General features: G+C 37.2%; 1 long non-coding RNA gene across 1 annotated transcript; it reads left to right on the top strand.

Moving 5' to 3' along the window:
• Positions 1 to 26,470, top strand: LOC136290147 (uncharacterized). The gene is made up of 3 exons (XR_010721001.1): positions 1 to 189; positions 24,996 to 25,158; positions 25,547 to 26,470. It is a non-coding gene; the product is annotated as an uncharacterized lncRNA (long non-coding RNA).
• Positions 26,471 to 26,870: the final 400 nt, after the last annotated feature.

Below are 26,870 nucleotides of genomic sequence, written 5' to 3'. Positions count from 1 at the left end.
ACTGAGAAGACAGTACTTTCAGGTCCAGTTGTAGATGACAGGAATGTTAACTGATATAGCCAGAAATTGACAAAAAAATTTAACCAATAATATTCTTTTGGGCAAGAAAATCCTGTTCATCTTTCTTAGTTCTGTGTATCTAGAGCACCTCATGCACAGAATTTTCCTCTCCATCAAGAAAGATAATAGGTAAGAATTTGGTGATGGGTGTGGGTGGAGCTGAGAAGGTGACGGCTTGGCATTTATGCATTGAACAAAAAAAAAAAAAAAAAAAAAAAAAAAAAAAAAAAAAGAAAGAGAAGCGTTTTGAAACCTGCTAATTTTCAGTATGCTTTGGGGGCTGTGGTGGTAGAACTGACTGCTCTGGAGCTCTGCTGCTGCAGTGAGGCTGCATCAGCCTGAGGACAGTGAGGGCATGCAACACCAGGGGACGTTTGTCCTGTACCCCAACAATAACAACAGTCCAGGGAACAACAGTCTTGTGTCTTATGGTGCAAAAAGCCTGTGGTGTGACATTCTGCATGTGTATCCTATATAGGCAGGCTGCTGTTGCTGAGTTTTGACACGGGGCCTGAGATTTTTTTCTGTGTGTCAAACACACCACAAGTTTTCATCCAGACTGCAAGTGAGCCATACATCCTTGGACTGGAGATTGCATTGCTGGCTGGAGGGGTTCAGGCTTGGTTGTGAACAACTGTGGGGGAATAACAGTAAGTCAATGGTAACACTGTCACTCTCAGGGAGCCCAGGAGAGTCCTCTATCCCACAGATAAATCACCTCTCAACTCACCACAGATTAATGGATCCCCAGACTGTGAGATCTATCACCATATGCTGTAGCCTATCCATAATGAATGAAAGGTGTAGATTAAAGTAGTGACTGGTGGTGTTATTTGTAAATAAGAAACATTGTCCTGTTCTGAGAATAGATTAAAAAAGGTGTCATTCACCCAACACTGCATTAAAGATTGCCTCACATAGAAAAATTGCCTGTGCTGATCTCACTCATACAGTACTTGCTGATCTGATGGTGGATATTGTTATATATGCTAAATGTAGGCAATATGGATGCTTACAAGAATCTGTGCTCTCAAATACAACAGCACCTCCATACTCAGCAAATTTGTTCTCCTCTCTCTGTTCATAAACATACCTGTGAGTGTTACAAATATTTTTACTAGTTTTTCAGTCTTGCTAGCGCTTCAGAAACAATATAAATAAGTGGTGTCAGCTGAATTTTATTCACCTGAGAGCATTGTTGTTAAGATTGTGCATTGCTTTCCATTACAGGGACAAACAGGACAGGGTTGCTGCAGTGCTGTAATGGGTCACAAAGCACAGGGCAGATTCCCTCCAGCTAACCTGCATGTGGCAGCTATGTGCATCAAGGACATGCTGTACTCTAAATTTTCACACTTTTCCTGTCCTGGCTTTGGCCCATGCCAGCTGTGCCTCTCCAAACAATGCACGGGCACAGTTTGTAGCTACGCCTATAGGGGAGGATGCCTTCTGTTTATGGCTGAGCTGTTTTGTCAATCAGCAAAGGAAAAGCTGCTGATGCTGCTTGGTTGGGTACAGCTAGGCAGCCTCGGGTTTTCCCCAGACATGGGGATAAGTTACCTGACCTCTCCCCAGCTCAGAAATGTTCCTGTGATTAGCCACTCTTTGCCCTGCCTGCTGCAGCTCTGAGAGGTCAGATTCAGGGTCATGTAAGAGTTTTGTTTGGGAGATCAGATTTAGGATCACCTCTGACTTTTGCCCTCTTGCAGATCAATGCCAGTAGCAATTGTTAACCAAACAGGTTCATGCCTCATAAGTCCATTATTAGAAAAGTGTAGGGGAAACTTCTAAATACCCATGTAAATTTTCTTACATGAAACTTTGCTAAAGATGCTCTGTTAGAGCCCCTACGTTAGAGCCTGCACTCAACTTTAAATATCTTAATTTTCCTTTGGAAAAGATCATAGGATCATAGGGTAATCAGCCCTGCACATGACAAGAACACTTCTATTTTTCAGTGCAAATAAATTTCTGGCCAATTAATAGACAGTCGATTTTGTCTCCGTACTATTTATTGCCTTTTAATTTGGATAATTTCCCACTCTCTCAAATACTGCTCTTAATGTGTTTATAAAAGCTTATCATATTCTTCTTCTAGGATAAGCAGATAAAAGTAATTTAACTTGTATCATAAGATATAATAAGGGTTCTCAAAGATTCTCCATTCTCATAATCATTGTGATAGTGCTTCTTTGAGTCTGTTCCCATTTGAATTCCTCTTTCTTAAGTGTAAGTGAAGGGATATCTTACCTTTATAGAGGATTTTCTCTTTTCCTTACATCACTGTGAAATGAAATGCTTCTTTTCTCTCAATAACTGTTGTGCTCTTTATTTTTTCCCTCTTTTTTAATGCTAATTTGACTTCTGCTTCTGTGTCCCTAATGATATACCCTATTCTGCTCCCTCTCTTTTTAATGTGAGGCATAAGCAAAGCATTTTATTTTGGGAAAATACTGCTGTAAAAAGTAAGAAGAAAAGAGAAAAAAAAAATCAAAGTACTACTTATTTTGTGTCATACCTGCAGTGACAGAATTGGGACAAAACTGAACAATTTCAAGCTTTTTTCACATTTTCAAAGTAATCTGAAGCATTTTGTTTTGTCATAGAACATCTAATGAATATCGTCATGGTAACTATTTGAAGAGACTACATTGGGTGTTGTTCAGTTTTAGTGGTATCACTTCAATGCAGGGATAATAAAAATAGTGAGAAGTCTACCCTCATTGCAAAACTTGGATCACTTTGATTCATGGTGGAATCTGGAAATAGATTATTTTCTTGCTGATCTACACACGCTTCCACTGAGAAGAGCAATGGCTCAATGTGGGTGTTGTCCTCAGCTGCCAGGGGACCTACATGGTCTCCCATTTTTGACTCTCTGAGTGTTTATTACCAAACCATCCTGAAACTCTGCAGAAGCTCTAGTGTAATAACAGGATTAAGATTTTGTGTTCTATCATAGAAGAAGGCATCCTGGTGGCAACATACCCCTCATCTAATGTCAGAAACACAGGAAGAGGCAGAACAAGAAAGTTCAGAATCATTCCTAATTTCTGACTGAGCTCAGTTTACAGGCAAATTGGCCCTAGTGAGAGGTGGCATGGCAGGAAGTGTGGTCAGAAATAACAAAAGCAGCAGATGGAGTGTGGAAAGAGGCAGTGGTGTAAGTCCATGTATTTTGACAGGTATGCATTTATATGTTTTGAAAGGGCTGACTTTGATAAAAGCCTTGGAGAGATTAAGTACAGAGTGGGAAGGTATAAAGGTCATTGGCTTGCATCAGATGAGATATGCTTAAATGTCATACTCAAATTTTTGCAAAAAATGAAAAGAGGAATTTAAAGCTCCACCGATTTTTCTGATCAGTGATTTTGTATGATGGGCAAATATAAGAAGGTGTGAAGGACATTGGCTACATCCTTCAAAATTCAGGTGCACATGATGTCATAAACTCCCAGAAATTTGATGTAAATTGATTACTTGAACAGATTTCCAGGGCTGTATCTTCATACAAATTAAAGTTTCATATCAGATTTGCACAAATATGGAAAATGTTGTCATCAGGCTTGTATCTTCATCACAGAACTGTTTTGCAGTTTATGTTTCATGATATCAGAGATTTCTTTGATGGTTCGACAGCTAATACTAAAGCAATGTCAATTTGTTTTCCTTTTCTTGAGAATAAGACTATACTTGCTATAATCTAAAAATGTTAAAAATGTTTTGAGCTCAGATTCATTGCTTGTTTTATCCCTGGCAGGTGTAACTTCCTTTATTTATTATCTGCTTGAGGCTCAGATGATGTCAGCTGGGGATTATTATATATATGAATGACAATAACAGATTGGGTTTTATGTGTGTGTTTGTCTGACAGGCTAGGTAAAATTAAAAGAAAAAAGTGGGGCTTTGGTAATTGTTGGTAATAAAGAAGAGTTAGAGTCTAGTTCAGCATGATACTGAAGTAGGTGCTTAATTTCAAGCATGTAAGAAGCTCCATAAAACTTGATTACATGAATAAGTGTTTGAAAGATCAGTCCCTGAAAGGCTTTTAATGTTCTGGGCACAGTGTGGAAGAGCACAAGCTTCTGATAACCTGTCCTATTTGGACTGAAAATTGATCAATGAATGTTTTACAGTCATGCCCACATGTTGTGAAAAGGAGGCTGAAAGTGGCCTTAGAAAATAAAATTAATGTCATAAATGTAGGGGAGAAGGAAATGTTGGTCTTTGCAGAAGTGCTTAATTTGGACCTCATAGCTCACTGAAAGAAGGGGAAAGAACAAATACATCTTTGCTGTCAAAAAAATTTTGTTTGTCTCCTCATGAAATTTAAATGCCTTCTTGGAACACAATGAAACAAGTTCTCAAAATTTAACTGCCTGCAGATCCTATGAAGTGAAGAACTGGGACACTGAATTTTAGCTCATTCAGTGATTTTTTTATAACTTTTTGACATAGACTTAGCTGGAGACCTAAAATAAGAACATACTGCAGTTTAGATAGTCTTAACAACTAGTCAAGAGATGAATGCTTGGAGAACCTGTAAATTTCTGAGAGCAATTGTAAATATTCTAGATGTACAGACGGAATAGAAAACATTATGATCCCACAACTAGTAAGATGTAATCTCTGCAGAAGTTAGGTTGGAAAGCAAAGAATAGGTAAGAAAATGAAAACTAAGGTGAGAAAAAAAGAGCTACATATCTTCCATGAATACTATCTGAAAAAATGTTGGGAACAAGTCACAGTATGTCAGAGGTTTCTCCGTAACGTCGTGTAACAGAGGAAGTGTTACAGGATGACACCTCTGAGACATCTTCCATGTAAATTAATGTAATCATTTAATCAATATCTCAGTACAAAATTCTACTTTCTCTTTCATAGGATGAGATGTAATTCAATTAATTTTATCCACCAATGTACAGAATTACATGGGGAAATCTGTGTTTCCCATGTAATATTAAGTCTATGCAGTGCTGTCTGTGTTACATCAAGTATATTAACTAATGGGAGAATTCCTAAAAGAAAACACCACAATGATTCTTTCCATGGTAACATTACATAGTGCAGATAAATTACTCTAATCTCTTATGTGTGCTACTTTAAAGCATCTAAAGTGGTATACCTGTTCCTGTTCCGTGTTAATTTAATACTACTCCTCGTTAATTTAATACTTAGATACTTTTGAGCATCTGATTTTCTTATCAATCCCAAATATCAATTTTTCTGAAGAACTAGGGCAGCAAGGTCTCAGCAGCTAGAATATTTTTATTTCCATTTTTTCTTCTGCTGTTGCTTAAGAAATTCCATAGGAGAACTGAGAAATCTTATTTTCTATCTTATCTGAATCAAAATATGTTTTTGCATGTGTGTATGGGTTGGAAAAAATAGGAACTGGGACAACAGAAAGAATTACAGTCATTTCTTTCATTTGAACGGTGGGTTTGAATCACTTAGTTTGGACTTTTTTCTGTTGATGGGCCAAGGACAGGCTGCTCATCTAGGCAGTGATCAAATCCCATAACGACAATTGGGAAATGTCTTGCTGACCACTAAAAGCTGAAATTTCCCCTCCATTTTGAATAGAGAATGATATATTTGAAAAGAACAGATTGAAATGCAAGTATCAAGTGTCTTGTTAAAAGATCAGTGGCTATAGGATAAATCACTGAAATATGTGTATAAACCTTGGGGTTTCAAATTAGAAACATATGATATCAGTCAGGCAATGACTACACTGAATGCACCTGGAAGGTGGCATAAATATGGCACAGAATATGTTTAATCCAGTCCTTGGGTTTGGCCTGGAGACCATGATGGCACTTTCTTTTGCCTGTCTGTGTAAGACATGGGGCTTACTATGGCTCTTACATTTATTCCTGACTGAAGTCCTCCTCCCTTGCCCAAGTTCCATGCTCAGATACTAGTCAGGCAATGACCCTCAGCTCTTTCAGGAACCCTGGTTAGAGATTCTGTAGCTGAGTCTTAAGGGTTCAGTGTAATACAGGAAGAGCTAAGGATTAAACTGTATAAATGGCATACAAATACAGCCATAATGAATAACAGTGCTAGGTGAATGTAGGCTGGAGAGAAATAAAGCATGTAATATGAATTGTATGATTAATTAGTATTCCAGACAGAGTCTGCAAACAGATTTTATAAAATGGGAGCACTACATAATTAATAGATACATGTATCACACTGAAGAGTTGATTCATTGCTAGAAATAGGGACATTACATCAACCTCTTGTATACCCTAGGATGTGCTTATCGGAATTTTCCAGGTTTAAATGAGGGGAAAAGGATGCTACAGTCTGCAGAAATATATTCCTGTGTCGCTACCTCTGGAAATGAAGGAGAAGCCAGGAAAAAATCTTATATTTTTCATACGAAGTACACATGCAGTGTGGGGTGTCTGATTAGGTAGGAGTGTATGTGCACATATGCACACATTTAAACACATGGATAGGCTTTCTGTGGATTTGCAGAGCAAAGCACAGAGCTTTTGGCTTCCCTATCAAAGCCTGCTGGCTCCATGCCATAGGTGCAGTGTCTTATTCTTCCATGGTGCATTGTCACTCTGCCATTTAGAGTGGGGCTACTTTCATGCCTCTGCCTACGCACACAAGCACACAAAATAATACTCATTTTTGATGGGTTATTTCACAGAGTTTGATTGACCTACTGTTCACCTCCTTATTCATATGCTGGAGGATGGAAGCACATACTGGTTACATATAGTGGTACAAATATTGAATTATCATTTATCATTTCATGGTAATATAATTGCTAGAGGATTAAAAAGTAGCAGGATACTTATTATACGAAGAAGCACTCCCCCCTTCTACCAACCTGCCCCCCCCGCCCCCCAAAATGCTCAACTTTGACCTCTCTTGAATGATGGATTTCTTAATCCTAGTTATCACTGCATTTCTTAACTGACTTAATGTTGGCACCTACAAGCCCTAGAAACATCTGCCCTGCCATAACTAGGTTACAGCCTAAGATGAAGCAAAAGCACTGTCTGATTTTTGGTTTAGATTATTGAAGAGCACTTTGAGTATTCGATGCATGATATCTAACACCAAGTATATGAGGATTAAGACATATAATTTTCCTGGAAATAGTTTTAGGAAGTATAAAAACCATAATAGGGTTCATTTCTCATGTGTGAGGGTATAAACTTCTGCTAAGTTCATATTCATTCATGATTTCTGAATTTGACTATTGACATCTATCTTTCTGGGGCATGATTCTGCTGTCCTTGAAATCAATGTCAAGACTCCTGTCCACTTTAATAGGAGAAAATTGAGTCTAAGCACTGCTTTTTCCTACTAGCATGAATTGTAAGCTGTAAAAAATGTATCTTCAACTCTACTTTACCATAATGATAATCCTTTTTACTTTGAACATGTGTGCTAATTGTGCTGCTTCTATTACTGATTTTAAATTCTGATTTCTGAGCATTGGATAAATGTTAATGGACTTACTATAAGAAATCTTTAAAGTTCAAAATAAATTACAAATAATCCACTGAACAACTTTGGATAATGACTGAGAATGATTTTGCCGTGAACATGCCTCTATCCTGTAACATTATTGGGTGACTGATTTGTTGCACTCTGAGGTCGATATATGGGATCAGGTAAAATAAAATCTTAGTTAAAAGAATATTTTTGAATGTTCTTATTTGCACTTATTGTAGATGTAGAAAATTTTAATAATTGAAATAAAATTTAGTCAGAGACTGCTTTCAGTCTCAGTGTTTTCTCTCAGTTCTCTCAGCCTGAGGAGGACCCAGTGGCTTATAGCAGTTTTATACAATAGCTTTGTAGGTCTTACAAAGTAAAGAGAGATTTTTTGGGGGGGAGGTGGTAGTCTGAATGTTCTTACCTGTCTTCTTTTTTAAAGGAAGAAAAAAACCACCAGAAATTCCTAGGGGGAGACAGGTTGCAGAACAGAGATAGTGTGTATTTAAAGGTGAGAGCAGATTCAGAGAACTATTAAAGTTAACATCATAGATCAAACTCATGAAAACATGGTAGTAATGATCAATCATGGTCTTACTGCAGAAACAACGAAGGCCACAGCAAAAATCTGTAGAAGTTAAGAGATGAAATGGTATATTAGGCTTTCTAAAGTTGGGATTTATGCCAATTTAGGATTGATTCACCTTTGTTATATTCTGTGCAGCCTACTTTTGTGTTTCTAGCAATAGGAATGATAGCATTTCTTACCAGCAGGCAATTTCTAACAAGCAACTTAGAGTTATTAAAGGCTCAGCAAGTCTCTAGTAATAGCAGGATTCATCTCTATATATACTGAGGAGTACTACTGGGCTTGCTCAAAATGCCTATCTTGAATAGATGTAACTCGTGTCAATATGATTGTCGCATGTAAGCCCTGATGTGATGTTAGGCAATGAATGATTCTTAGACTTCAACAAGTTTAACAGTATTTTGAAACGCAATGTTAGTTTTTTAGGCTTGTAGCAGAACCTTGGATTGCTTTTAACTGGTTTATATTCTGCTTTATCTGTAGCAAGTGGGTAACTACTATCTTGAAGCAGATTCTGATATTTGGACTGAAGTTGCAGAAGGGTGTATTTATTTACATGCCACTTGCCAAAGAGCCAGGAGTGACTGATGTCATCAAATAACCCCCAGATGTTACAAGCTTCCCAGGATCATTCTCCTTGATTTCTTTATAATGTCTCATAGTCAGAGAGGAGTTGTTGTTATGGATTAATAACATCCAACTAAAAACTTATTTTCTTGCTGAAGGCTTCTATGCCCACACTGTATCTTCCTCACATGTGAATGTTGACCATGGCAAGATGATAATGTCAGGAATTTCAGATTCAGTGAACATGTGAAAGGGTCCTGTGCAGTAGATAACTCTAGTGATATGGGGAGCCATGAGTCCTTTTGTCTGGTTCGTGAGTATAGCTAGGTGACATTTACATCAAAGCAGGCACTTCACTCGTGTTGCATGGTTGGATAGATCAAAATAAGTCCAAATCATTCCCAAATTAGGTGAAATAATTCAACGGAAAAAGATGTCCAAGAACCATAAAAATATACATGGGTTTTGTTTGGCATCAATTAAACTGAATGTCTTGACTTTTTCTTTGATATACAGTTAGATGAAATGCAGTTAAACTGAATTTCAAACTCGTGTGTTTTAGAAATTAATTGAAATTAATTAATTAATTTTCTATGTAGTACCAGAATATTAATCTATAGAATACAGAATATTAAAATATAAATAAAATTAATGATATAAATTATTATTAATTCATTTCTTATATTTTATTTAAATTATATATAATATATTTATTTTTACTTTATATTCTTAAATTATATAATATAATAATACAAATTTATATTATATGAATAATTAATAATCATATTATGTTATTAATTTATATTTACTTTATTATGTTAAAAATTAAGAGCATAAATAAAATTAAAAAATAATTAATAAAACAATTGCTGTCCATACATGGTATGAATTATTTCAACCTGTGTATCTTATAAATTGAATAAAACACAATGAATTTTTATAAAACTTGCAAATATTTCAAGTATATGCAAGTGCAGAAACTTACCTTATTCATCAATTCTAATTGTAATTAAAAGAATGCTTCAAAAAATTTTGCAGCTGACAAAGCATTTGGCAAAGCAAAAGCCCCAGTACTTTGTGGAGAGCTCTTGGTGAACTGGTCAGTAAACAGACATAGAAAAGATGCAGTTTTTACTTGCTTTCAGAGAACTTAATGAATAATAATGACATGGCTTCAACAGTATTAGTATTAAATCTCTGCCTTGAATGGGCCAATAATTCACACCAAGCTTTGTGGTCAAGAGCAAATTGTTTTCACTTTTCTCCATCCTCCCGTGTTCTTACTTCAGTAAATTAGATCTTATCAGGATCAGTAAGAGACAGTCACTTGAAATGCAATCTTATAAAGTTATTTGTTGCTCTTCTCCGAGAGGGAGCACAATTGTAGGAAGGCCTTCAGGTGCAGCTGAAGCCAGCAAGGCTGAAATGAAAACATACGTTTCCTTTCTGATGAAAAAATCCTCAAAACACTTTTTCGAACATTGTTTTTGAACAGTGCCTGCCAATAGAGCTTGAAAGCATTAATTCCATCATAGCCAAATCTGTAATTCAGATGCATAAATTATGTAGGGTAATCTCTGAAGGTACTCAAGTTTAAAGGTATTTTAAACCCTTAAAACTTGATGTTGTCTTATTTTTGTTAGATGTAAGTTAGTATCATGTAAAAGGTGTTAATTAAAATTAAGAACTCTGAATTTCCTTTCCTTTTGAAAAATAATCCTGGTGTTAAAATACTCACTTCTGTTGATTTTTTAAAATCATAATAAATGTGTATACTAGTGGGCACAGAGAAGGCTTCTTCAAAGAGGAGCCAATGAGCTATGGTCTGGATGAGCAGACAGGAGGTGGGCTGAAAACTGCTGGGCCCAGAGGATGGTGACCAGTGGTACAACATCCAGATGGTGATTAGCAGCGCTTGGTCCACATCTTCACTGATGATCTGGGTGATGGGACAGAACATACCCTCACCACGTATACAGATAGCACAGGGAGGAGTGACTTATGTACCTGAGGGTTGTGCTGTGGTCCAGAGTGTTCTTACCAGGCTGGAGAATTGGGCTAATGGGAACCTCATAAAGTTCAACCCTGCACTGGGTAAGACACAACCCCAGGCATCAGTAGGTAGGGCCTGACCAGTAGGAAAGCAACTTGATCCCAAGAGGCCCCTTCCAACCTCAGCCCTTCTCTATGTTTCTGTAGTGGCACTTCTTTAAACTCATGATTTGGAAAAAAAATAGAGGAGCCTGAGAAAATTCATGATACATGTTTTTATTCCTCCTTTAAAAAAAAGTGAATCCATGTCCAGTTTTGCAAATTTTTCTTAAACATTTATAATATCCTGATTCACAAAATATAATAAAAGACAATAATATTGTTCATGCCTTCTTGAATTATTTATTGGTGGGAGAAAAGTTTATATTTTGCTAGCTACTTGTGTACATATTACTTACTCTCAATAAATACAGACTTCAAATTAATTCCAGAAGGAGCAAAACCCTATAATTGTGGCATTCTTCCAGTGTGACAAGCTGTGGGAGTAACACACATGTAAAATTGGAAAACTAGGTAGAAAAATGTTATAACAGAGTAATTTATATTTATTGTTGATTTTGGTCCTGAACATATGTGGAACATTGGTTCCCAATATTGTGTTTTTACAAGTAGGGAAAAACTGCTATATATCTAGAAGTGTGTGCACTTAAACAGACAAAAGAAATTAAGACAATGCAGAGGTTTATTCTTTTCACTACTTGGACTGAATTCCAAAACATGAATGTATACACCTTTTTTTTTTTTTTCTGTCCACTGTTTTATCACCAATTTAGTGAATGCACACATTTAATAGAGTAAATTATACCAAAATTTCATAGCAGGGAAATGATTCAGGTGAAAAGAGATGGAAGGAAAAAGAAGGCACATAGAGATGAACAGGGTATGGTGGCTGCAGACAAACTCCAAAGCAATGGAGACAGTGAGTTTCCTGTTCTTTGGTCAGGCAGAAAAGGGAGCGCAAGAGTCGTGACAGCAGAATGAGGCTCCAGGGTGGTTTTCAAAGTATTCTGGGCAACAAGAGATGATACCTTGTTTTCAGAGTTCAGGTTCCAAGGTTTTGAGTCTCTGAACTCAGCCATCAGTGTTTTGAGTTGCGCTGTCAGATCAGGGAGGTTGTTGATAGACCTCAGAGCAGTTGATCTGTGCCTGTAGGAATTTGTGGTAGTCTGAATTTGGAGAAATACACTTTAAGTGAGCTGTAGTTTTAAAGTGAGCTACAGTTGAAGCCTTCTACTGTTCAGGTTGGAGCGAATGTAAAAGAACAGGTGAATTCTGAAAACCCTACACAGGAAAAAATAATGAAGCTTTCTGTGAACTTGGAGGTTATGAATATCGACACTGGTTGCCACTGCTGTTTATGAATCTATTTTAGCTGTGGGTTCGACTGAATCCTGACTCAGGAAATTACTTTAGTTGCGCAAGTGAAGGCATTCTGGTTTACCTCATTACCATTAATTCTACTTTTGTACAGCTAGGCTTTTGGATGATCAATTAAGCTGAAAAATATGACTTGAAGAAAGGTGTGTGTAACAAAGCATTCTTGAATTTTGGTAACTGTATAGACTTGACCCTCTCAGTTTCCTCTTTGTGTCTTTTCTTTGACGCTTAAGTGGGGAGATGATGAAATGAAACCTGATGAAATATTTCTGTACACAAGTCCTTGGACAAATTAGTTATGCCAAGTCTTCATATTTGTATTGCCCAAAAGCACATCTGTTCCTTATCCATGCATCTGCAATAAAGAGACAAGACTTGTGTAACTGCATTTTTTGCAGAGATCTCAGAGAAAGTGATTCCTTTTAAGACTACAGTAACTTGTTTTTATTCTCTCGAGTATGAAGCCCATAGACTACTGAACTGCAGCCATTGTTTTCATTCATTGTGTCAAGTGCAAGTTACAGAAAGGAAAACATTTTCCTTTGCTTTCTTTGTTTCCCCCTACCAAATAAAAGCATGTTTTCTTTTCTGAGAAGATTACTGAAATGCATAAATGAATATAATTTACAAACAAAAGAATATTAAGAATAGCAAAAACATAGTTAAGAAAAACTCCATAAATACGATCTTCATCTCTTGATGGTATTTCTAGACCTCCTCTCCATAAGACATAGAATACTCCCTGGAAATTTACTGTGTAATGACTACAGTGACATTTACTGAATATTTGGACTAAATGATTTAGAAAATTATAATGTAGTTTTCTCCTTGAGGCTGGATTATTCAGTGTGTCTGTCAGGCTCTTTATTAGTTCACCATCGTTCCATACTGTGCATTGCAGAGTACCTGGTTTTGGTGAGGATATTTTTTTTTGTTTTGTTACTGTTGTTAGCTTATGTGTGTTAGTGGTATTAATAAATAATCCTGTATAGGGTTCTAAGTCTGCCTCATAGGACTTTTTTAATTTTGGTTGAGTTGACATGGTGTCTGTCTTTAAATGCACAGTAACCTTTGGTGATTTTTGTTTATTTCTTTTTTAAAAAAATTTTACTGCCGACTGGTACGTTTTCAGTGGGGTTAATTAGCTCTTGCCCTAGTTGAGATGCTTCCATTTTGTTACAGTTCACTTTTCCTTTCATTTTATAAATATTCTGATATTACATTCCTTAGCCTGAATATCTCTTCAAACATATCTGCGTTTTAACAGTTAGCCTTCATCTTGTTTTTCTCAATTGTTTTAATTTAAAATGTTTTATATTTTACACACGAGCAATTAAGCATGTAAGACAATGCTTAGAATGTATAGAATTTTGTATGAATTCACAGGTTTTACTTGTCCTAGTTACATAGTTCATGAATTTGGAAAGCTTACTTCCTTTGGGAAGAATTTTTCCTTCATAAGTTGTCATCACTGTCCCTGGTATAAACTGTATTTGACTGTATAATTTCTATCATTTTACTCATTATTTTGCTAAAGTTGCATTGAAAGTGAAAGGATTCTGTAGCAAACACTCTTCCCTTGTGTATGATACATCTGAGTGCATGGTGAAGATAAGGAGAAAACAACTGTTCTGTGTCAGGATGATTTAATGATGGATATAAAGACGACATTGCACAAAATGGCAGAACAAGGATTCATTGCTAAGGATTAGTATAAAGCAAAATACTACACCTAACACAGAAAAGAAGGATTTGAGTGAATACAAACTGTTTTTGACTAAACAGCACGATGCTAAGCCATTCACAAGGGGCGTTGTTCTGGGATATGCTAATGCAAGTTTTGTACTGACGGCATGGCAACTAATCATTCTGCTAAGCTGGCAGGCAGTAGTAAGGTTTCAGCTGGAGTTTGATCACCATACTGGGTATTTCATGCTAAAGCAGATGCTGAAAAATTGCAGAGAGCAGGTTAAGAGAGTAATAAAAATAATCAGAAGTTTAAAGTATAAAATTTAGGATGAAAGGTGGAACATTTGAGTTGTTTTCTTCTGGAAGAGAAATAGTAGAGATTAAAAGCAGTTGTAAAAGGAAACTAGAGAGTGACCTCCAGAAGTTGACAGTGTGCAAGAATTTAACTTCCTTACTTTTCTCTAAGGGACAGTTGAGACTGGGGGCTGTTTCTAGTTATGAGAATTACTCAGGAACAAGTTACAAAGGCATGGGATGGGATTCCCATTAATGAAATTTTTTGAGAACAAATCAGACTGACATCTCTTAAGAATGGTCTAAATGTACTTTTTCTCATCTTGGAATGAAGGATTAGAACTGATGATTTAAGATTTTATGCCTAAGGAATCTAAGCTGTTATTGATAATGTCTGACTTTGGTATTTCTATAAGTAACTAAAAATTCAAGAAGATAAAGTGATGAGGCAGATCATCTTGCTATATGTTGGAATACACAGATTAGGAGTTGAAGATTAAATCAGTCATCTTTGGCTTCCAGATATTATGGAGAAAGAAATAGCTGCACAACAGGATTAATTTGATCTGCCCTAGAGCCTTTAGAGTGGACTGTTCTCTGATCTGCCTCTTTCCTCTGGCTCTGAAGAGACTCCCCAGCAGAGTAGGTTATATTTTGGAGTTTAACTTTTACATGCCCAAATAAGGTGAGAGGTCTCTGAGCCCAGCACTTCAGATTCTGAGGTTCCTGGCATGTAGCTTTCTTTCATATACAAGTATGTGGTTTACAAAAATGGTTTAGGGCAAATCTTTACAGGAGGATACAGCTGTGCTCCAGGTGCTGCGGCCAGTGGCCTGAAGTACCAATGGAGGCCAGTTTCTAGTTTTGGAGGCTGATATCTGGGCCAATAGAGTTTAAAACCTTCACTACTGACCTGAATCATAGGACAGAGTGGACTCTTGGGGAGTTTGCAGAGGGACTGGTTGATACCCCAAATGGCTGTGCTGCCATTCAGAAAAATGTTGACAGCCTGGACAAATGGACAAATGAGAATTTGATTAAGTACAAAATGGGGATATTGCAAGTCCTGTACCTAAGGACAAATACAGTATTCCATATTGGTATACTCTACCAGGCTGATCACTTGGAAAGAAACTTTGCACAAAAAGAAATATGGGTCCTGGTGGCCAAAAAAATTGAACTTGAGCCCGGCATGCACCTTTGAGGCAGGGAAAGATAGCAGCCTCTCCAGGGCTATATTGAGACACTCCAACCACTCTTAATCACTCTCAAGCACTCTCAATCACCTACCCAACAGTCCTGATTTACTGGAGAAGTTCCACCTGACTGGAAATTATCAAATGTAATGGCCACTTACAAGAAGGACCAGAAGGATGATCCAGGGAACTACAGGCCTGCCAGTCTGACCTCAGTTCCAGGCAAAGTCATGGAAGAGATCATCCTAAGTGCCATTATATGGCACATGCTGGACAGCTAGGGGATTAAGCCCAGATGGCATGGATTTACAAAAGCTTGATCAACCTGGTCTTCTTCTGTGACAAAGTGACCTGATTAGTAGATGAGGGAAAGGCTGTGGATGTAGTCTATCTAGACTTCAGTAAAGTGTTTACTTTATAAAGCACACCATCCTCCTAGAAAAGCTTTCTGCATACAACTTGGATGGGTGGACTCTTTGATGGGAAAAAAACTGTCTGGATGGCCAGGCCCAGAGAATTGTGGCAAATGGAGTTAAATCCAGTTGGCAGCAGTTGCTTGTGGTGCTCCCCAGGGTTTAGTTTTAGGGCTGGTCCTGTCTAACACCTTTATTGATGATCTGGATGTGAGGATTGAGTGTATCCTTGTAAATTAGCAGATGACACTAAGTTGGGTAGGAGTGTTGATCTGCTCAAAAGTAGGGAGGTCCTGCAGAGGGAACTGGACAGACTCCATCAATGGGCTGAGGACAAATGCAAGAGGGTCAATAAGGTGACAGGTCCTTCCACTCATGTTGCAGCAACTGGATGCAGAACTACAGGCCCAGGGAGGAGTGACTTGAAAGCTTTTTGGCAGAAAGGGTCTTGGGGGTGCTGGTTTACAGACAGCTGCATGTGAGTCAGCGTATGCCTAGGTGGCCAAGGAGGCCAATGGTATCTTGGCCTGTAGCAAGGATAGTGTGGCCAGCAGGACCAGGGCAGTGATGACCCCCCTGTAGTCAGCATTGGTGAAGTTGCACCTCAAATACTGTATTCAGTTCTGGGCCTCTTACTTTACAAGGATACTGAATTACAACAAGGCTTGTGTAAGGTCCACAATGTGTTTTATGAGGAGTGGCTGAGGGAGCTGGGTTTGTTTGGTCTTGAGAAGAGGAGGCTCAGGGAGGAGCTCATTGCTCTTTACAACCACCTGAAAGGAGGCTGTTGTGAGGTAGAGGTTGGTCTCTCCTGCCACGCCTGCAGTAATAAGGCTTGAGGAAATGGCCTCAAGGTAGCAGATTAAGATTAAATATTAGAATTTTTTTCCATTGTTAAACTGTTGTATTACCTTGGGCTCTTTATCTCAATAAATAAAGCTAGACAGCAGCAATTGAAATTTTCCAAGGATAAAAAACTGTTCTTAAATTGGAAGTGATAACAATTCTATCATATAGTGTAAATGTAAATACTAATAGTTAAGATAGGGCGGGAGTATTTTCTAACAGAAAGTACCCCAGGTTAATGCTGCTCTAACACTCATTATTTGAATTAATGAACGAATGCCCTGAGATACAGCTGGGTCATATGTGCACTCTTGCTTCTGCTGCTGTTAAAGTGAACATAGTGAATATTAAAGTGCAGTTTGGGAGATAACAATTCCTAGTAGCTAATATTTCTGCCTTATGGAGTAATCAATAAATGTAGATACATGTACTAATTTCTGAATTTTTCTAGGCCTATCTCCCCTCATCCACACAATTTTCACCTACAGTATTCCTTTGTATCAAATAATTCTATTAAAACCGGCCTGTGAAATTGCTTCATTTGTGATATATACACACCTGGAGGCACATATATTTTCTATAATTGGGAGACTGTAAAAAGGTAATTTTTTCTCTTTCATAGAGTTTACTTAGTCTTGTTTTAAGGTTTTTATGTGGATACAGGAGTGTGGCAAGCTAACTACATTGTAGGCACATTTTTTCACATATTCTGTGTGAATGTCCTCTAAACAATAGTTTTTTTAAAAGTGGGAAAAAAAAGAATTCCAGGGGCTCAACTGGTGCTCCAAGGCCTTTTACTCCTGCAGCCAGCTCTTGTTGCCACATGTGCTGCTGGACATTTGGAGTGTCCCAGCAGGACTTGCTGTGTTGGTGACTGACAGAGGCAACATCTCTGCACTCCACTGGCACCATTCCATATAGGCTGTGAAACAGAATTTCAGTTTAGTGGTAAGCAGGAGTTCACTACTCAGTGGGCCTATTCTGACTTGCTCCTTAATAGTTCAAGAATTCTTCTGGAGTTATGTTTTGAAGCAAAGGAGCATTATAAAGTAATATATAAATATCAAAGTCCAAAGTCATGTGTGCAAGTTCTTTTGAGCCGCCTTTCCTAGTAACATACCAACTAGAGACAGACTATTACTTGTGCTCTGCTGCTGTTTATTGAATAGTTCAGTAATGCTTGACTAACTTCTGCCGAAAGTTTTCTGTCAGATGTAGTTTCTCTTAATTAATTTCTTTAGAAAGTATATGTATAACTCAGTTACAAACATCTTCATCATCTTAAGAGGTCCAGAGTGGTAGGCTGTCCCCAGAACTGAGAAAGAACTTTTGGTGGTGAGGGGCTGAGATTAAGAGCAATATGAATTTTCAGACCAAGTCAGTATATATTTTGCCAAAAGCTTCTCTCCAGGAGTCTCTTGAGGCTGTGGTTGTGAAACAGATGTTAAAACTGCTGTCCACAACTGTTTCAATTTTGCATTTTTTTTTGCTAGATGATGAAGCTACAGGTTCTGTGCAGTGTCTTTTAAGCTCTTATTTTAAAATGTGTTCATTATGTACAAAGATTTGGGTTTTTGAAATAATATTGAGGCAGTAGCATATTACTACATTTAAGAATTGAACGTCTCTGGTTTATCAGTATCAAATTCTTTCAGTTTTCAGTATGCATTAATTTTTTGAATATGGTTGTGACTGTGAAGGTTTGAGTTCTCTGGTTTCAGGTATACTACAGTTTATTGAATGTTATAAATACACATTATAGGATTGGCTTTCCGCAAGATGTGTGTTATATGAGTAATAATGTTGTGGTAAGGATGTAAGTTTTTCTTTTATTTCTGCTATTAGTAAAGAGAACTAAGCATAGTGGTATTAGCTGATATAGTATGCTTAAACTGTCTGTTTGGCCGGGATAACATCCAGTGAACATGTAAAGAAGACACTGCTACTTGCTTGAACTGTCTGTTTGGTCAGAGTAACATCCAGTGAACATGCAAAAAGGGACTCTGCTATTGATATACCAACTATCAGCATCTACCATCTGAAAAAAGCATGGACCAAGGCCCAAACTGGAGGCGATAATGAAGACACGGGCAAGAAACACGCATGTTCTAAAAAGGCAGACCCAAGGAGGGGCCATGCAGAACAGTTCCTGGAATATGGAAACTAGTTTATGGAAAAAAATGAATATCCAACAGACTGATGCAATAGAAAGGGTATTTAAAGTATGCCTTTGATATAGCAGTGTGTGGACTTGGCTAAGTGCCAAGTCACCCGGCTGGCCGCGCTTTGCTTTTTTTAACCTCTTTTGTCTTATTATTTTATTAAATCTATTTCTTAAGTTTTACATAGCAAATGAACTTCGTTTTTCACATTGAAGACTTGTTGATTTTATATTAATATAGAAAATGATGATTGTGTTCCTCAATGATTACAAATCTTCACAGTTTTCCTACTGTGATTTAGGCTTTCACCAACACTGGTAGCTTTGCTGGTTTAGCAGCCTAAGACATGCATAAAACACACTCATTTTACAAACTCACTACACCTTTGAACTTAACACTAGTGATAATAACTTAAATTGATTCTCTGGCTTCTAAATACACAGCCACTGAACTGTACTGATTAACAGGTAGATACCCCAGATGAATGTGCCACAAAGATTTTCTTATGAGTCCTTAAAATATAATATCATGCTTGTTTTAAAAATTCCCCTTAGAAATAGTTCTATATTGACAATCACATATCTTTATTATAATTATCAACTGGGAAATATAGTGCAAACTGCAAGATTTTAAAAGCCTATGGATCATTTAAAAGTAAAGATGAACTAAATTTTAAAAGTTACTGCAGGTGCAGGTTCTTTGTGGTAACATGAGATGTGCTGTCGGACAATTTGTAAACATTGGACTAACTGGGATATTTTATTGGTTTTAGTTCATTAGCCTAATGTGTTTGTTTCAGTGGGTGGTTACAATAAGAAGCTCCATCGATATTTTTTATTTCAACTGTAGAACTGTGACTGCAGGGCAATCATATTATGCAGTTGTATTCTGCAAGCTCATCAGCATCTGCTTAGAATGCTTCTCTTCAATGCATATTAAGAAACTAGTTCCTTACATCTAGATTATATTTTTCTTTCTATGCCATGCCTCCTTTTCTGCTGGACCTGTGTGCCTGAAAAATTATTTTCTTACTTCAAAAGCATCTCTTCCTTGCTCACCCTGGGATCATTTGCAGACCCTTTATGGACTAGAGTCCCTAACAAAACAGGCTCCTGAGACTATTCCTCATCTCAGCTCCTTTGTTTCCTTTCCTTGCCTGCATCATACTGCTCAAACCTGTCCTCACAAACCAGCCCTCACATCTTTTCCCATCCCAAAAGGTGGGCACTTCTTCTGGCACTTTTCTCTCATGGGACAGCAGAACTTGGGATCCTGCATGGAGGAAGCAAAGTAGTGAGCAGGAATTTTGGATGGACCACCAAAAAGTGTTTGTGCCCCTTAATGCAATAGAGCTGTAGCAGCCAAGTGTTAGTGGGTGTTGGGTTGTGCAGTCAGAAGGTTCTTTCCTTCTGATTGTATGGATAGGGAGCACAAGATGCCAGGCTTTAGGAAGCCAGTGCTGAGCTATGACAATAATTTATTTGGATTATGATATGTTTTCTGCCTGCATCTGAAGGAAACAAGAAAAGGATCTGGTAAGCTAGTAGGTTGCAAACTGAATGAATTATTCAGACAGTATTTTAGGTGTAGTCCTTACACCATAGGTAGACTACCGCACCTTTAATCTTAAAATATTGTAGCAGAAAAAATTAAATGAACCAAAATGTCACTAAAAACCCAAAGAGTTTTAATATTATAAAATGTCCTTGAGAATTTCCTCTGTGTGGGAAATATCTACGCATTCCTTGAACAGATTCAGGATGAAGTTTATATAATTTATTATACAATTTCTGGTGGACTTTGTTTCTCTGTGATGGGGAGCCTAGTTCTTGGTAATCTTTTGCGATGGAATCGACAGCCTGGGAATTGACAGGAAAACCTTTGCTGGCAGGATTTTGTTCTCTTGATCTAAAATGAAATTCTTGATGACAGCTAACAGCAAAGGCTCATCTGGTATTTTTTGCATGTTTTAGTGCATGGAGGAATGGATCAGACCACTTCTTCCCCCCTCTCCGATAGGTGACATCATAGCGGACCTCACACAAGTGAGTGCAAAAGCACACAATACTCCTTATTTCAGAGAGGAGAAGGCAATATTTTATTTCCTCTTTCAGCAGCAGTAGTGGTACAGTGTGTCTCCCAAGACCTTTGCTGTACCTGATTTAGGGGAACTTCTCCTGTTACATAAATAATCCCTTCCATAGATGAAACAGAGATATTTCCACCTCAAAATATATGCTGTTTTAACAGGAAAGAGAGTCTTCCTTCTCAGTTTGGTTCTTTCCACTACCACAGGAGAGTTCAGCTTCCTTTTTTTTTTTTTTTTTTTTTTTTAAAAAAGAAGGGTTCCTGTTTAGTGACATTTTCTCAGAGATTGGACTCTAATATGTTGGCCTGCAGCACCTTCAATCTGTTGACTGTTTGTTGTCTTATAATTAGACTATAGTCTACTGTGGATGGGTCCATCATTTCCATGGTTTGTATAGTGCCTTCTGTGATGGAGATCTGGTCCATGATTAGATCTACTAGATCGCACAATAGCAATATTAGTAATAAGATGCTTTTACTCCCACTGGATGAAGTTCTGTTTAATTAAATGTGGCACTGTGAAATATCCTGATAACTCCCAGAGCAGTTGCAGAGTGGTGGTGACAGCTTTGGCACCTGTAATTTCTATTTTTGAAAGCTTGTGGCTTTCTGATGCCTGCAGCCAGGGCAGCGTCAAATGAGACTTAACATGGCAGCTAATTAAATGCCATACTTCAGTGTGGACTCATTACCTCTTAACTCAGGTATTGAATAATAATTGCTAAATGTGGACAGATACAAAGAGAACCACAATGTAATTTTCATATTGTTACTGTTCCTGCAGTGAGTATTTGCTGGGAGCAATTTTAGTATCTCTGAAAGGCCGCCAGATGTCAGTATGACCTTCTGCAATTTACTATGGTTTAATTAACTGACTTTTATCAAACAGAATCACGAGTTTTTAATCTATTTTTTAAAGAGAAGTTCTATTTTCTGTGACTGAAAGAAATAAAGTCAATTATTAAATACCTTGTCAAAGCTGCAGTGAGTCTTTCAGTTATTACAAAGAAAGGGCAAAAATAAATGCTGGAGAAATTCTATGCATTTTGTGGTGGACTTTTGCAGAAAACTCAGACTGGTTGGTAGAATGATAAGCATAAATATTTTTCTGTCACAAAACAGAAAGCTGAATGCAATTTTCTGAACAGAGAGTGGTTCGTGTTCCTTCATCTACCCAACTTAGTTATGCTATATCACAGTAGTGCTGGGGTAGGGGAAGGTGGCCTCTTCTTTTTAGCCCCTTCTGAAACCACTGCTGGGCAGAACCAAATCAAAATACTGACAGGACTTTAAAAAGACTTGATTTTATTAAAATATACATCTTTTTGCCTTACTAATTCTCCTATTATTATACTGCAAGCCAGATATCTGTTCTCCTTTGACTATAGCTCGGTAATCGGACCCTGGAGACCTTCATAGGTCTGTGTTGGAGTGTTTATCTGACCACTACCTGTTGGAAGATATGAGACTTGGGCATGTATCCCTTTCAACCTTGTGCATGCTACTTCTCAAGTCACGGAAACCTTATTTCTCAGAACTGGTAGTAATGGCAGTGCAATCCTAAGGTCCTCTGATGTGGTGGATTTGAGGAGCAGGAACACAGGGGATGCCTTGACACATTTAGGAGCCCAGTCAGGAACCCAGCCTCTTTGGGAACAAAAAGTTTGGAAAAATTTATACAGCTTTTTTTCTCCACATGAAACCAAAAGCATAAATTGTCTCATACATTTGTTTTCATTTCAGAGGCCTTGGTTGTATTTTGAAGTCAAAGAAAACAACAAAGGTGCCTCATGACAAAATGATGAGAGTTCACAAATCTGCTAAAGCTCTAATATCTAAGTCGATGCAACACAATTATATTTCCTTGCTCTTCTGTTGTTTCTGTTAGGGTGTTAAAGTAGCCTACTTTCCAATGCTAACTTGGCCATTGCATGCTTCCATCTCGAATTCCTTACCTGGTGTCCTAAGCATCTTGCATAGAGGAGACAAAAAGTGCTAAAATCCTTTTTGTGTTACTGGAAAAAGGTGTTTTTACAGTGAGAAGTTTTAATTTTAACCAACTAATTGACTTTTGCAATCTAGAGCAATGGATTAACAATTTATTGAAACTAATACAAGTGAAGATTTGTTGTTCTATGAAATAGGCGTATACAGTTCTTTAATAATGTTGAACTGCAGTAGTAACATACGAGAGTTAATGAGGATGTACTGTTTCAAAGTTAAGGAGAGAGTTTTGCAAAATGCTAAAGTGTAATTGCTAATGCAATAACAACCACCTCTTTGACAATATAAAAACTCAGTAAGCCAAATTCCTCTCTTTTTTTTTTTTTCAAAGATTTTAAATTATTTTTCTCAGGTGACTATAATATCCTTGTTTTCCCTGCCTTCCCTGTACATATACTGAGTGCACACAGTTTGCTGTACATTCAGTTACCTTAAAATGGATTTCAAGATGCTCAAAGTCATTGATTAATGTTTGTACACCTTAGAAAGCATAGCATGCACAGCACAGGTTAAAGTTTTGTGCCAGGTGAAAAGCCAGCTATCTGTATGATGGACATTCTGTTTTCAAAAGATATCAACATTTTTCAAAGTTTCTAAAGTGAAATATACTCCCAAATGTCAAAGGTTTTCATGAAGAAAAAAGAAAAAAAAATCACTTCAATATTTTAAAGTTCATACTAAACATTTTATTTTAATAAAGTAAAAATGTTTGTCCTAATCTCTGAATTTCTAAGTATTTTGTTATGCTACAACATAGGGCAAAAAAATCAGAATGAAGATATTTCAAAATGAATTATTGAAAATTTTACATTGTATTCTCTTTGTTGAGCATATCTAATTTTCTGAAATAGCATATTCCAGGGGAGCTGAATTTCATCTAAAGTTTCACCAATCCATTTTCCTCTCGAAAGTTACTGTTAAAAAATCTTCCAATATAAGCGTTGCTTTAATCCATTCCAAAACTACCTCAACTTCAAAATTGCCAGATTTATTCTGAAGAGAAAGATGAAAGGTTTTCAAATTAGTTTTAAGTAAAAAATAGTGCTCAGATTTTAGTTTCCAGTTTTGGCTTCTGTGTTAACTCCTTTGTCTCCTTTTAGGTCAAGATGAGCTTTTCGTCTTCCTAGACTGAAAGGACCCTTAACAATTCTACTTAAAGTGTTCTTACTATTCCCTAAATTAGGGGAATGTGAGATACTGAAGATAGTAATGACCTTTGTTTTGGACAATTTTAACTTACTTCTGTGAGGGAAGTTCCTTACCTTTCAGCATGAAAAGAAACAGAGAGGGAAACCTGAAAACTCATTATTAATGACATTACCAGATGAGAGTGTGTGTTTGGGAAACAGCACTTTCTGTCCAAAACTACCTGTAAACATCTGCAGTGACTTAAATGCTAATTGGGTGCAGGAGGTGAGCGTGATGTTCCAAGAGCTGGTGTCCTGTGACATCAGTAACATATTCCTCCTTGAGGATTCCGAAATGCTCATATCCTGTGTCCATCTGAATGACATCATAAGTTAAGCAGCTGTAAGCACTTTCAGGTTTCTCTCAGCTGTTTGCTTATAATTCTGGATTCTGTTTATCCTGAGCAGTGAAAAAACACAGTCACCATCACAAAGTGGCTGCATGAAAGATCAAAAAGAAGCAAACGGGTGGGGGTGACTGTGGAGAGCAGGGCAGAAGTGGAAGGAGACACTTTTTAGTTCAGTGCATACTGCAGGCAGGCAAGGGTAGTGGCACAAGTGTGCATCTGGGTGGGGAGTCATCAGTGGCCCACAGAGCAAGAGCTCAGTGGGATCTTTTGTTGATTCTGAATTCCTGCTGGTGTCCAAGGCAGCTGCTCCCCCTTTCCCTCTGTCCCTTCCAGTATGATGCACAGCATGAAAGAAGACAGCACAGTAGAGAGTTTCATTCTTCTGCTTTTCAAGCAGTGAATATAAGTAAAGCATGTCATTTATGAAATTCCCTTCATTACCAGACTTCTCAATTTCTTCCAAAGGACATATTTTCTTAATTCCCTACTGACTCTATCACCTGCTTGCAGTTGTAGACTTTGATCTAACTGTAGTTGCAGACTTTGATAATGACTAGAAAGTTCCAAGGGATGTAAATTTATATTATTTCTTGCTTAAAATATGGAAACAACTCGATTTGTAAGCAGAAATCACATTTTCTATCTGAAAAGGGAGCTGGAAGGAAAGCTGCACAAAACCGCTCACACAGAGATTGAAGGATGCAGCTGGTTTCTGTGATTCTCACCCAGAAAGTGAAGTAATGAAATAAAAAATGAACCTGTCATGGAATTATCATGGAACTTGCAGCCGTACTCTGTGGTATTGGTATGAAAGGTATATTCTTCTCCTTCCATCCATTCTTGTTTGTTGATTGAGATTTGTAGCTATTTGAAAAAGGATAATTTCTCATCTTCAGTACCAGTATTCTGTAATCTTGTCATTTTTGGCTCTTAGCCTGTAATAAGTATGACAAGGAATAATGATAATACATAGATTAAAATAATTTTAATATCCTAACAGAGTTTTAAAATTATTTTAAAATTATATATAAAGTAAAATTTTAAACTTTTAACTTGTCACTTAAGAAGGTTGACACTAAATCTGATAAATCTGAGTGAGTGCTCTAAAAAGACTTTCAAAACTAAGGGTTAAAGTAGTTGTAATATACCACAGGATAAATGGAATTTAAGATTTGTTCTCAAGTTCACTGTTATGTTTCTAGGTATATTGTCTGCACTGCACCAAATGGAGTTTCAAGAGCAAATACATATTGAAAAAATCTTTTTACAGTTGAGTGTATATGAAGAAAATGCAGTCTAAGCACAAATCTGGAAATCTGAGCCTCCTTTCCACTATGCATCCAAAGTGTTTCTATCAGGTGCTCAGCAGCCTTTCCGTGGCTCTCCTGAGATGTTATTTACAAGTCCAAAATCAACAACAGAGATTCATATGCAACTTTGAAAAGAGTATGGAAATTTATTTCAGGTGACACAGTAAAAGACTTCAGAAGAATATCCTTAAAATGGGTGACTCATTCTTTAGTGCATATTCCTACTGCTCAGATAGAAAAATGCTAATATTGAGTGGAACTAATCTCTGGAATATTCAGAAATTAAATGTTAGTCAGCTAATATAACTGAAGTGATCAATCTAAGTCAAAATATAGATGTAGGGTGGTTCTAAAAAGCTGCAAGAATGGGATCTGTTCTTTATTTTTTTGTATACACAGAAAAGAAAGATAGAATTGCGTTTCTAGCAGGTCTCAAAATGCATTTGTAGTTTCAATTTTAAGAACAATGAAACATGCTAAACAATTTCACAGCAATTCTGCCTGGCCAGATTGCACAATGCTCAAGAGTTTTAGTGTTCTGATTTCCCATCAGTCACATTTATTCAATCATGGAATAAACACCAGGCCCCTGGACATTGCTGAGATTATTCATGAGAGACTGCTGTGCTTAAGAAAAATTGCTGAATGATGAAAGCAATTGCTTTAAAAGTCTTTGCTTGGTCCTAACTTCATTCATTTTTTGAATGTGTACTTTTGTTTCGCTGGAGAAAAAAAAGGCAAGCAGCATAACTAGGATCTCCAGAATAATATAGGCTGTTCTGGCAGGCTCTGCTGCTTCTCTCATTGTAGGGCTGCATGATGTGTTTAATAAAGTTTTGATTTCATCAGAATTAGTAAGTTTTGTCTGTTTTTCTTGCAGTCATATTGACTTGTAGGTAACTTACCTGTTTAAGACACTGTAGGAAGAAGTTGAGAGACATTTAGAGAGTCTCCTCCTCAAAGATTTTGCCACTGACTGAAACTCTAGATTGAAAATGAAGATTTTTTGTTGTTTTCTGAAACTGTATATTGGGAAAGCAACTGAAAAGCAAAGTGTGACAGTATAGGATTTCCCAGAAACCTGAAATCCATCTGTCTATTGTCTGCCCTATGTTAGGACAGGAACTGGATAATCTCTGAGAAAATTGTCCTCTCTATGGTGGCTTTTAAATGCTTTTGATGCTGTTTCCTGATGTTTGTAGGGAGCAACTCCAAA

Source organism: Chamaea fasciata, unplaced genomic scaffold (assembly GCF_029207755.1).
Source record: "Chamaea fasciata isolate MVZ Bird 193981 ecotype frontalis unplaced genomic scaffold, bChaFas1.0.hap1 SCAF_5, whole genome shotgun sequence".
NCBI classification, from domain to species: Eukaryota; Metazoa; Chordata; class Aves; order Passeriformes; family Sylviidae; genus Chamaea; species Chamaea fasciata.
The sequence above is the reverse complement of the archived record's forward strand: the minus strand, read 5'-3'. Positions and strand labels throughout refer to the sequence as shown.